Source organism: Furipterus horrens, unplaced genomic scaffold (genome assembly GCF_987537825.1).
Source record: "Furipterus horrens unplaced genomic scaffold, mFurHor1.1.pri manual_scaffold_5, whole genome shotgun sequence".
Classification (NCBI taxonomy): domain Eukaryota; kingdom Metazoa; phylum Chordata; class Mammalia; order Chiroptera; family Furipteridae; genus Furipterus; species Furipterus horrens.
The window spans coordinates 116,280,207-116,292,120 of record NW_028327175.1 but is presented as its reverse complement, the minus strand read 5'-3'; positions in this window follow the sequence as shown (position 1 = coordinate 116,292,120).

Below are 11,914 nucleotides of genomic sequence, written 5' to 3'. Positions count from 1 at the left end.
GGGGCTAGAAGAGAAAACTGGACTTAGGACTGGGCAGAAGTCACACCTACGGCTTTGGGTGCAGCAGCTCATTGAACTAAGTCCAACCATGCCTTCCAGCCCTGTGTTCTCTGGGTCTCAATGTAACTCACTTAAAAGGGGAGTTCACAAGCTATAGCCCCAAGAATTCAACACACTCCTAATCTTAGATTTGCACTGGGGTTCCTGGGCATTTTAACTCACGCTGAACCTTTTTACCTTGGAAATGCTAAAAGAAGCTCAGTAACAAGTAAAATAGCATTTCTCAGTCATTTAGTTCATAGAGGTGTTGGAGAGTTGAGTGCAACAAATTTGCAAGAGGTGAACTAATCTGGGAACATTAGAAACAGGCCAGGGCAAGGTCACTCATACTTCTTCAGAATCCTTGTGGCTGTTCTCACTCTCTTATTCTTCTACATGTTAAAACTAAGGGTGATAATCCTGGCTGGTGAGGGCTCAGTGGACTGAGCCCTCACCAGTTCGATTCCTAGTCAGTGCACATGCCTGGGTTACTGTACTGATTTCTAATTTCATCACATTGTGGTTGGAGAAGACCCTTGGAATGATGTATATCTTAAAAAATTTGTTAAGATGATTTGTGTCCTAATATATGTTCTATCCTGGAAAATGTGCCATGTGCGCTAGAGAAGAATGTGTATTCTTTTGTTATTTGGTAGAGTGATCTGCATATGTCTGTTAGATCTTGTTGATGTATTGTGCTGTCTTGTATTTCCTTATGTCTTCTATCTGGCTGTTCTGTCCATTATTGTGAGTGGGTATTGAAGTCTCCAACTATTATTGTAGAACTGTCTGTCTATTTCTCCCTTCATAACTGAATGCCTTTGCTTCATACATTTTGATGGTCTATCATTAGGTACATGATGTTTATAATTATTATATCTTTTTGTTGTTTGAATCTTTTATTAATATATAATGTCCTTCTTTGTCTCTTGTAAACTCTTTTGAGTTAAAGTGTATTTTGTATAATGTCTGTGTCGCCACTCCCCTGCTCTATTTTGGTTCCTCTTTCCATGGAATATCTTTTCCCATCCTTTCACTTTCAACCTATTTGTGTCTTTGGATCTCTAGTGAGTTTCTTGTAGGCAGCATACAGTTGGATCATGTGTTTTTATCCATTCTGCCAATTTCTGTCTTTTGACTGGAGAGTTCTATCCACTTACATTTAAAGTAACTACTGATAAGGAGGGGCTTATTTCTGTTATTGTACTCTTTGTTTTCTTTATATTTTAGAGCTTTCCCTCACCTCATTTCTTGCATTACAGTCTTTGTTTAAAGTTGATCTTTTGTAGTAAAATGTTTTCTTTTTCATTTCATTTTGTGATTACCATGAGATTACATTTAACATCTCAAAATTATAACACCCTAATTTGAATTTATATCATCTTAACTTCAATAACATACAAAACCTTGCTCCTTTTCATCCCTGTCCCTACCCCTTTTGGTTGTTAATGTCACTATATTACACTTTATACATTGTGTGCCCCCAAACATAAACTAATAATTTTTTTTTTAATGCACCGCGGGGCAGGGCTAAACTAATAATTTTTAAAACAATTTTTTTGTCTCTTACATTTCGTAGAAAACAAAGAGTTAGAAACTAAAGTTACAGTAATACAGTACTAGTTTGCACACTAATAATTGGGGTTATTTTCTTTAAGTGTAATAATCTCTTAAATCACATAGAAAACAAAAAGTGCAGTTAAAAACCATTGCTACAATAATACTAGTATTTATAGTTGCCCACGTATTTAGCTTTTTTGAGATCTTTATTTCTCCATATGGCTTTGAGTTACTACTGTCTAGTGTTTCTTTATTTCACCCTGCAGGATTCTCATGAATGTTTCCTGTGGGGCAGGTCTAGTGGTCATGAACTCCCTCCACTTTTGTTTATCTGAGAATGTCTTAATTTATTCCTTATTTTTAAAGGACATTTTTGGTGGATATAGGATTCTTAGTTGGCAGGTGTTTTTCTTTGAATACTTTAAATATATCAGCCTGCTGTCTCCTGGCTTCCAAAGTTTCTGAATAGAAGTCTGCCAATAACATAATTGAGGATCCCTCATGTGTGACAATTTGCTTTTATCTTGCTAATTTCAAGATTCTCTCTTTGCCTTTGTCTTTTGAAAGTTTGGTTATAATTTGTCTCGGTGTGGGTCTCTTTGAGTTAACCTTACTTGGAGTGTGTTGAGCTTCCTTGATGTTTTATAATGTATTTTTATGTGAAAAAATTAAAGTACAGAAGACAATTATGATGGGATCTAATTTCTTCTTTAGAGGATACCACTGTTGTCTGGCTATAGAAAAATTAGAAATATATGACAGAAGGATTAAAGAAATTGTTTCTTATTTTGTCCATTTCAATTGCTTAGACTTTTCTAACAAATATGTATTCCTTCCTTCTCAGTTTGATAGATTGATCAGACTTCTGGTCAAGATGGAGGTGTAGGTAGATATGCTTCGTCTTCTCGAGCAACCATAAGAAGGATCAAAACTAACCTCAAAACAACAAACATCCAGAACTACCAGAAAAATCAAACTTTATGGAAGTATGACAACATGGATTTAAAGAAGCCATATTCATGCAGACAGGTAGGAGGGGTAAAGATGGGGAGCCAGGGTGCAGAGGATATGGTGTGGCAGCAGCGAGGCAGCAGTGGCGAGATGGAGGCGGCGGCGGCCAGCAGGACAGGTGGTCCCACATTCACGTGTGGTGGATTAAAAACGGGAGGGATGCCTTGGGAACGAGCAGTTCCAGCCCCAGGCCAGACCTGCAGCCCACGGTTCCAGCACTGGGAAAGTAAAGCCTGGTAATTTTTGGCTATAAAAACTAGTGGGGGTTGGGGCAGTGGAAGAAACTGCCAGTCTCTCAGGAGAGTTCATTTAAAGGGCCTGCATGGTACTAGAATGTGCACAACCCCACCCACCCTAGGAACCACCACCAGGGCAATAGCTAGAAGGGCACCAGTTGCATATAGGAAGGGGGTGAAGTGACTGGAAATGGAACAAGAGCCAAGCAAGTCTCCAGTGGCCATGCAGCAGCATTGTCCCCTCTCCAACCCTTCCCCCACATACAGAGCCACAAAGCAATGAAGCAGATTGCCCTGCCCTGGCAAATATCTAAAGGTCAGCCCCATACAACTTAACAGGTGTGCTAAGGCAGGGAGTCAAAGAAGCTCTACTTAATACACAGAAACAAACATAGGGAGGCTGGCAAATTAAGGAGACAAGAAATATGGCTTAAATGAAAGAACAGAGTAAAACCCCAGAAAAAAGAACTAAATGAAATGGAGGGGTCAGGGAGAGAATGGGGGTAAGGTGCAAGGATTAAGAAGCCTAATTGGTAGGTACAAAATAGACAGGGGTATGTTAAGAATAGTATAGGAAATGGAGAAGCCAAAGAATTTATATGCATGACCCATGGACATAAACTAAGGAGGGGATTGCTAGAGAGAAGGGGGATACTAGGCAGAGGGGGGCAAAGGGGGAAAATTGAGACTACTGTGATAACATAATCAATAAAATATACTTAAAATTAAATAAATAGATTGATCACATAGTTATAAAAGTAATACTTGTTTCTTAAAAACATTTAAACAATACAAAAGTAAGTGTACACCTTGCTTCCATTCCCCAGAGGTAACCTCTTAATGTTGATGGGGCTTTTTTTGTTTTTTTTTTTTTTTGGTTTAAATATTAGGTACATCCTGGCTGGTGTGATTCAGTGGACTGAGTGCAGGTTTGTGAACCAAAAGGTCACGAGTTCAATTCCCAGTCAGGGCACATGCCTGGGTTGTGGGCCAAGTCCCCACCTGGGGACATGCAAGAAGCAACTGATCGATGTTTCTCTCACACATTGACGTTTCTCTCCCTCTCTCTCTCCCTTCCTTCCCCTCTCTCTAAAAATAAATAAATAAAATCTAAAAAAAGTATTGTCAGAAAAAATTTTTTAAATAAAACATTAGGTGCTAGTACAGTAAGTCAAATGAAAGAAATAAAAGATATCAAGATTGGAAAAGGAAAAAATAAAAGAGTCACTGTTCATAGTGGACCTGATTGTATATATTGAAAATCCAATGTATAAATTGAACTATTAGAACTAATACGTGAACTTAGCAAGGCTTCTGGACACAAGATCAGTGCACAAAAAGGTCAGTTATATTTCTACATACCAGCAACAAATCGAAAGTAAAAAATTTAAAATACCATTTTAAAATCAAATATCTAGGTATAAATCTAGCAAAAAGTTTGCAAGACTTCTTACTGAAAACTATAAAACAATACTAAGAGAAATTAAAGATCTAAGGGAGGGATTTACCATGTTTATGTATCGAAAGACTCCATATTATTAAGATGTCAATTCTTCCCAAATTCACCTATAAATTGAGTAACATCCCAATAAAAATCCTAGGAGGCTGTTTCTGAGGGAAGGGGAGGGGATAAATAGGCAAGCTGATTCTAAGACATATAGGTAAATGTGAAAGACCCTAAAATCACCAAAAAATTTTTGAAAAAGAACAATGCTGGCCAACTTATACTAAGCAATATCAAGACTTAATACAGAGCTATCGGGACTGATGCAATAAAACAGAGTTTAGAAACAGACCCACACATATATCGTCACCTGATTTACAATGAAGCTCCACAGAAATTCAGTGGGGAAAGGATGATTTGGCATTAAATTGTGCTGGCTAATGACATATTCATTTGGGAAAAGTGAACCTTGACCCTTACCTCACACCATACACAAAAATTCCCCCTTTGTGGGGCAGTTCTACTGAACAGGGCATGAGGGAGCCTTCTGGTGTGCTGGGAACTTCTATATATTGCTCTGGATGATGTATACACAGGTGTATATGCATATAAAAAATCCATTGACCTCTCCTTACTCTCTGTAAATTATACCTCAATTTAAAAAAAGTTACACCATGGCTGGTGTGGCTCAGTGGATTGAGTACCAACCTGTGAACCAAAAGGTTGCTGGTTCAATTCCCAGTCAGGGCACATTGCCTGGGTTGTGGGCCAGTTCCTCAGGTAGGAGCATGTGAAAGGCAGCCGATGGACGTTTTCCTTGCACACTGATGTTTCTCTCCCTTTCTTTCTCCCTCCCTTCCCCTCTCTCTATAAATAAAATGTTTGTTTTTTTTTTTAAGTTGTGTTGGCAGCTATCTAAAAATTCAAATGTATATAAACCAAATGAAGCAATGCTATTGCAGCTTCTTAGTGTTTCTAAGATCTCTGTCCTTCTTTTGGACTGGGTGATATCAGGGATGGCCCAGAGGTGGACCATGGCCAGGTGCACTCACTGGGAGACAAAACATGCTACTACTTGCTGGTGGTGAAGTGGTGGCCAAGGGTAAGAAGAGACCATGTTAAAGAAGGATCAGTGCTTCTCAGTTCTGGCAAGACATTTTCTGGAGAAATGTATTTTTAGTTTCATTTATATTGTAATAAAATATCATAACATAAAATTTACCATTTTAACCTTTTTTAACTGTACAGTTCAGTGGCATTAAGCCCATCTCTAGTGTTGTGCAGCCATTACTAGCATGTACCTCTAGAAGTCTTTCATCTTCCTAAATGGAAAATCTGCTCATTAAACACTAACTCTCCATTCCCCCTTTCACAGCCCCTGGCACCCTCCATTCTCCTTTCTACATGAATATGACTACTTTAGAGACTGCATGTAATTGGAATAATACAGTGTTTGTCCTTTTGCATCAGACCTCTTTCACTGAGCATAATGTTTTTCAGGTTCATCTGTGTTGTAACATATATCAGAATTTCATTCTTTTTAAGGCTAAATAATATTCCATTTTATGGAAGACTACATTTTGTTTATTCATTCATCTGTCGATGGACACATGGGTTGTTACCATTTTTTGGCTCTTGTGAATAATGCAGTGAGGAACATGGGTGTGCAAATATCTGTTCAAGTTCCTGCTTTCAATTCTTTGGGGTACATATATTCAGAAGTGAAATTGCTGGATCATATGAGCATTTTTTTTTAATGAAGTAGTATTTTTAAAATGCCACTGCTCAGCCCAACCACCTGGAGATTTAATTGGTCTGGGGAAGGACCCCAACATGGATATATTTTATTTACTTATTTTTAAATTTTTATTTATTGATGAGAGAGAGAGAGAGAGGAAGAGAGAGAATGATTTGTTGTTCATTCATTGGTTGCTTTCTGCACTTGCTCTGATGGGAGATTGCACCCACAACCTTGGTGCATCTAGACGACACTCCAACCGAACATGGCCCAAACATGGATTTGTTTTAAAGCTACCCAGGTGATTCTAATGAGCAGCCACAGTTGAGAAACACTGAACCAGGGGAAATCACAAAGGAGGGACAGTGGCATACAGGAGTGAGGGGGGAGGAAAAGATAGAGCCTGTGTGTGCCTGAGAAGGTGGGAGGGGCAAACTCCCCTTCCCCTATGGTTCCATTAGCCTCTCAGTGTTGGGGGTCAACACTCCCTCCTTAGCAAAAACTCATCTTTCTTGCCCTGCTGATCTTGGGCCTAGGGTTTTCAGATTTAGCAAAGTAAGATACAGGACACCCAGTGAAATCTGAATTTCAGATAAACAACAAGTAATTCCTTTAGTATAAATATATCCTATCTAATACTTGGGACTGACACACTTATAGTTTTAAAAAAATATCATTGTTGCCCTGGCTGGTGTGGCTTAGTTGGTTGGAGCTTCATCCCATAATTGAAAGGTTGTGGGTTCAATTCCCGGTCAGGGTACATAACTAAGTTGTGGGTTTGGCCCCCAGTCCAGGTGTGTAAGATCCCCAGTCAAGGCAGGTATGATCCTCGGTCAGGGCACATACAGTCCCAGGTCCAGGCACATACGAGAGCCAACCAATCAATGTTTCTCTCTTGCGTCAATGTTTCTCTTTCTCCCTTTCTCTCTCTCTAAAATTAATAAAAAAATGTCCTTGGGTGAGGATTTAAAAAACACTCATTGTTTATCTGAAATTCAAATTTAATAGGTTGCCCTGAATTTTATCTGGCACCCCTACTCAGGCCCCAGTCAGATAAGACCCCTTCTCCCCTTCTCCCTAACCGGGCCTTTACCTTGGACACCTTATCTCAATAAGAACAGAGGAGGAGACTCTAGCAAGTGAGCCAGGAAGCACCTCACTCCCATGATCTCCCAGGGCCAGCATCAGAGGCTGATGAGGGGTCTCCCTCAGTGGGGTAGCTACCTGGCCCCAGATGCCACCCTGCAAGGTGGAACCTACCACAGGCCACCAGGGAGGGTCAGTAGACCCTCTCCAGTGCAGATAACCTCCAGTGAGAGCAGGAGGCCCTGCAAGCCCAGTTAAAGGGGGGAGGGCTGAGGGCGAGTAGACCTCAGGTCACGTTTGGGGATCTAAAGGCAGAGGATCTGAGCTGGAGGGTGCAAAGCACGGCCAGATGGACAACTGGGAAACCACTGCCACTTCCATGGAGCTGAGCGTCCCCCCTCTTCATGCGTCCCCCAGAGCTCCATCCTTGAGGCAAGGCACAGCTAAGGACATGTGCTCTCTATTGTTGGTGTCGCTCAGATCCCATTCCTCAGGCTGGACAATTGGCATTTGCCTCATCTCTGAGAAGACCCAGGTCCCAATTTACTTGTTGACTCTGCCAATGAGTCTCATCTTGCCCTCTGCTTCCCTCCCAGGGGCCTCAGCCCTAGCTGTCTGCCTGGCCTGTGTGTGAACTGTGGTCTCTGCCCTGCACACCTGCACAGGGTCACTGCATGGGGCCTGCAGTACTGACCTCCTCCCTGGGCTGTTCGCATGTCAGGCCACAGCTTCCTGGATGCTCCTCTCTCCCGACTTGAGACCGAACACCCTTTCCCAGAGGAGGGGGTGGCCTCTTTGCCACAAGACATGGCCCTCTTAACTGCACTGGCCCCTGGGGCCTCAGTTGGAAGATGGGGACAAGCTCGATGCTGGGGACCCCAGCACCTCTGGGACAGAGGAGGGGATGCCCAATCTATACTCTCACCTGGAAGTCAGCCATAGGGTGGCCTGTGATGGCCAAGAGTGAGCCTCTGGGCTCGGGGAAAGCATGTGCCTCCATTGAGGGGACCAGGAGGAACCTGGGGGCCCCAGGACTCTGGCCATAGGGGAGGACCCCACGGCCAGCAGACATTTGTGGCCCACCCAGCTCAGCGGTGCCTCTTCTGAGAAGGCCTCTGTGGTTACTGTCCGTCTTAGCATATGAACCTCATTTCCATCCAAGGGTGGGGCTGGGAGAGGCCCCTGGGGCTGCTCACCCAACAAAAGGGCCGCGTTTGTGGAGCAGGCACTGAGTGCTGAACCCCACCTGCCTGCACGGCCCCTCGGCCCTCAGGACCCTGGGGTAGGCCTGGTAGAGTCACCTCCATGTTCTGGTGGAAGGGGGTGCAGGAATGGCACTCCGGTCTACTGACTCAGAATTTAACTAGTGGGCTGCACGGCTCAGCATCCCTTTGGCCTGCCTGCAGCAGTACTTTCTGGCTACTTCCTGCTCCTCCTGTCCCATTACTGGTACCTAGAGAGTGGTTCTTTGTCCCCTTTGTCATCCTTAGGCACATTTGTTTATTTTACAGCATGAACTAGTCCTGCTCAGCAGCTCCTGGGACCCATTGGGACACCTTCCTGGAGTTATCCCAGCCCCCGTTTCTAGAGCAGCTCAGCCTCAAAAATCAAGGTCCTTCCTGCCAGCCACCTCCTCTTGCTCCCCATCTTGCACTGAGGCAGCCTGGACTCAACTTACCTCCGGGGCCTTCTTGCCTCAGGGAGGCCAAGACTAGGGGTCTGGTCGGGGCTCCATCCCAGTGCTCCCAGACTTAGCCCTGTTCCAGTGGACAGAGGCAGCTGGCAGCGGTGGGGATGTTCTGGGTCTCTCTGTAGCCAGTGGGCTGGGCCCTGAGTCCTCAGGATCTATCCAGGGCCGGAGTAAAGCCCTGCTCAGAGCAGCAGTAAAGCCCTGCTCAGGGCAGCAGGGACACAGCCCACCAGCTCCTGCAGTCCCCAGGCCCACTGGCTGTCACAGCAGCTTGGGCTCTTCACCTCTTCCTGCACTGGCTCCACCTTAACCCTCCTTCCTGTCTGATTTCAAAACCCAACAGCCTCTCAGACAAATCGATAAGCCACAGCTGCTTTGCTGGTTCCTGGCTTCATCACCACCCCCTAAGTCAGAGAGGTTGGGGGGTGGGGTGGGGTAGGGAAAGCAGTAAGGATATTAAGTGACTTGGCCAAGGCCACACAGGGGAGCTGATCTCTCTGGCGCTAGACCTGTGTCCTCTCACTTCCAGACCACCATGCTCTGATACACTGGATCCCCTCACCCTTTCTAACCCCCTGCTTTCCTTCTCTCTAGCTCCCAAGAGGCACCTTCAACCCAGCTACACCGCACAATGTCTTCCTGTGAGTCAAAGCAGGTTGCCTGCACCCGAAACAGCAGAAAGTGGCAGTTCCCTCAGGCCCCTGGAGATGGACTTCAGCAAGTGGGCTGCATTGCTGGGTAGACTTGAGGGGAAAGGACATGGCCCAGAATGAAAAATACAAGAAAACTTACAATAGAGGAAAAAGTACAGGACATCCTCCAGTGACGGTGAGCCAGCCACAGAGAGCAGGTGATGGGGTGGGAGCCAAGTGATAGGGACTGTAGTTTCCCTCAGCAAGCAAGGGGGAAGCAGTGATGCCTGCAGAGCAGGAGAGCAGTGCGTCTGGATACATGCAGCAACCTGTGTACGAGGGGAGGTGGGACGTGTGTGCTTGTATTTGGCTCTTTCTCGAGAGCGTGAGTGGGCGGGGAGGGGACACTGAGGCAGCAGACTGGAAGTGCTCCTCGTGATGGCACCCTTCTGGGTCCCCTTCTTAGCCATCAGTGCTTTCTGAGTGCCCAGCAGGTTGCCAGGTGCTGGGAGACTCACAGTGGCTGCGCTGTGGAAGCCTGCTGAGGCTCCCGGCAGGCAGAGTGCAGACTGGCTGCTACAGCCTCAGCCTCAAGGTGCAGTGAAGGCAAGGCGGCTGAAATGGGGCCGCCCACAGGATGTTGGAAACCGCAGGGGCCTGGGGTTCTCTGTCACCTGAAAGAGGCCAAGAGGTCCCCTCTGTTCCTCCCTTCATAACTCAAGAGTGGATAGATCCTGAGCACAAGAGGAGAAAGCCTCCCCCATGGGGATGTCAGGGAATATCCCGGGATTCAGCACTTCCCTGCTCACACATATCCTCCCAACCAACCTCTAAGCGATGTCCCACCACCAGAGGAGGCTGGTCCATGAACCCCTTCGGCTGTCTCCTCTGTGAGAGAGAAGCTGGGGGACTTTCTTCTGACTCACCCGAGGGTGCTTATATGTTTGGGGCAGTGTCTCCTTAGTTGTTCTTACTCCGGGGCTGTCTGCCCAGAGCTGTGGTCAGTGACAGCCTGCGGCTTCCTGCCTGCAGGGGCGAGGACCTGCCGGGGTTGTGAAAGGCCCTAGGGCCCCCTTGCCTGGGCCTTGCTAGAGCTGGGCTGTGGATCTTTTAATTGCCTTGAGGTATGATGCCCAGGCCATGGCTGGGCCACAGGAAGTTGGGACAGGCTCAGGGGATCCTCACATCACAGCAAAGTGTGGTTGTTGGCAGTTTCGCTGAGTAGTGAACGCTCCACTGCTTCAGGATCAGTGTGCTTTCTTCTTGTTCTAAGGCCGCTTCATGGCAGGACAGAGCTCCTGGGAGGGGACTCCTGTCCACCACAAGGCCCATTGCTGGTCTGGCTCCCTCAGCCTTCCTGGAGGTGCTGGGAGAGGGCAGCTCTCGCCAGTTTTCCTTTTCAACCTATCTGTTGGCCCTAATTTCCGAGTTCCTGAGTCACATCTAACTTTTATGGGCAGGTCAAGGTTATTTTCCTGGATACCACTGATTTTTTGGCTGTGGAGGTTTTTTAACCCCATTTGCTGCTTTGCACACAGGTTCAAATTCCCAGCTGGAGCCCTGGCCAGGCCCACTGCTGACGCCCACTGGCTTCTGGGAGGCCTGTCACACAAACCCGACTGGTCAGCGTGTTGGGCCACAAGGCCTCGCCTTCTCTGGCCTTCAGCTTTTTACCTCTCCCCCAACATCTCCTTACCAACCTGGAGTTGGTAATGTTCTGAGTCTGGAATGCCTCCCCAGGAGTGAAGGCTCCCAGGCCTCTCTGAGGGGAGCACATACAAAGCTGCACATCCATGGCCTCTACCATGTCCAAGTCCAGTCTCCACTGCATCTGGGTCCATGGTCTCCACCATGAGACAGTGAAGCTGGGTAAAGACCCTGTTGCCTCCTACCTTAACTCCCTCTCATTTCCTTAAACCAGTCCACACTAGGCGTGGGAGATTGAGCCCTTCATGTGAGAAACACACAGTACCTTCTAAAACAGGCCAGACTCCATCTTGAGTCTTATCAAAGCATCTGTCATTAGCTGTGTGACCTGAGACCTGGCCTGGCATCCCTCTAATCATCTGCCCCTGGGTGGCAGGTGCAGGGAAGACCAGGTCCTCCTCACCACCCGGTTACAAACCAAGGCACATGTGTTCAAGGAGCTCCATTTCACTTCCCTGAATGCTGCATGCCTGAGGCCCAGCTCACAGACCCTCTCCAGGAGGCCATCCCTTCGGGCTACCTGGGCACTGACCCTCATGCTGGAAACAGGACAGGCTCCGCTAGATGAATGGCAGCGCCAACTTGTTCTCCTCCCTCCCAGGGCCCTTCGCACAGGCCAGAGTCAGCATCTGTGACAAAGTTCAGGTGAGGCTGCTGAGCCTTGGGCCTCCTTTGAGCATTAAGGGCTGGAGCTCAGCACCTGGTAAGGGCTCTCTTAATGCGGTTGTATAGATAGAAAAATATGTGGCTGAATGAACATCTATTATTTAA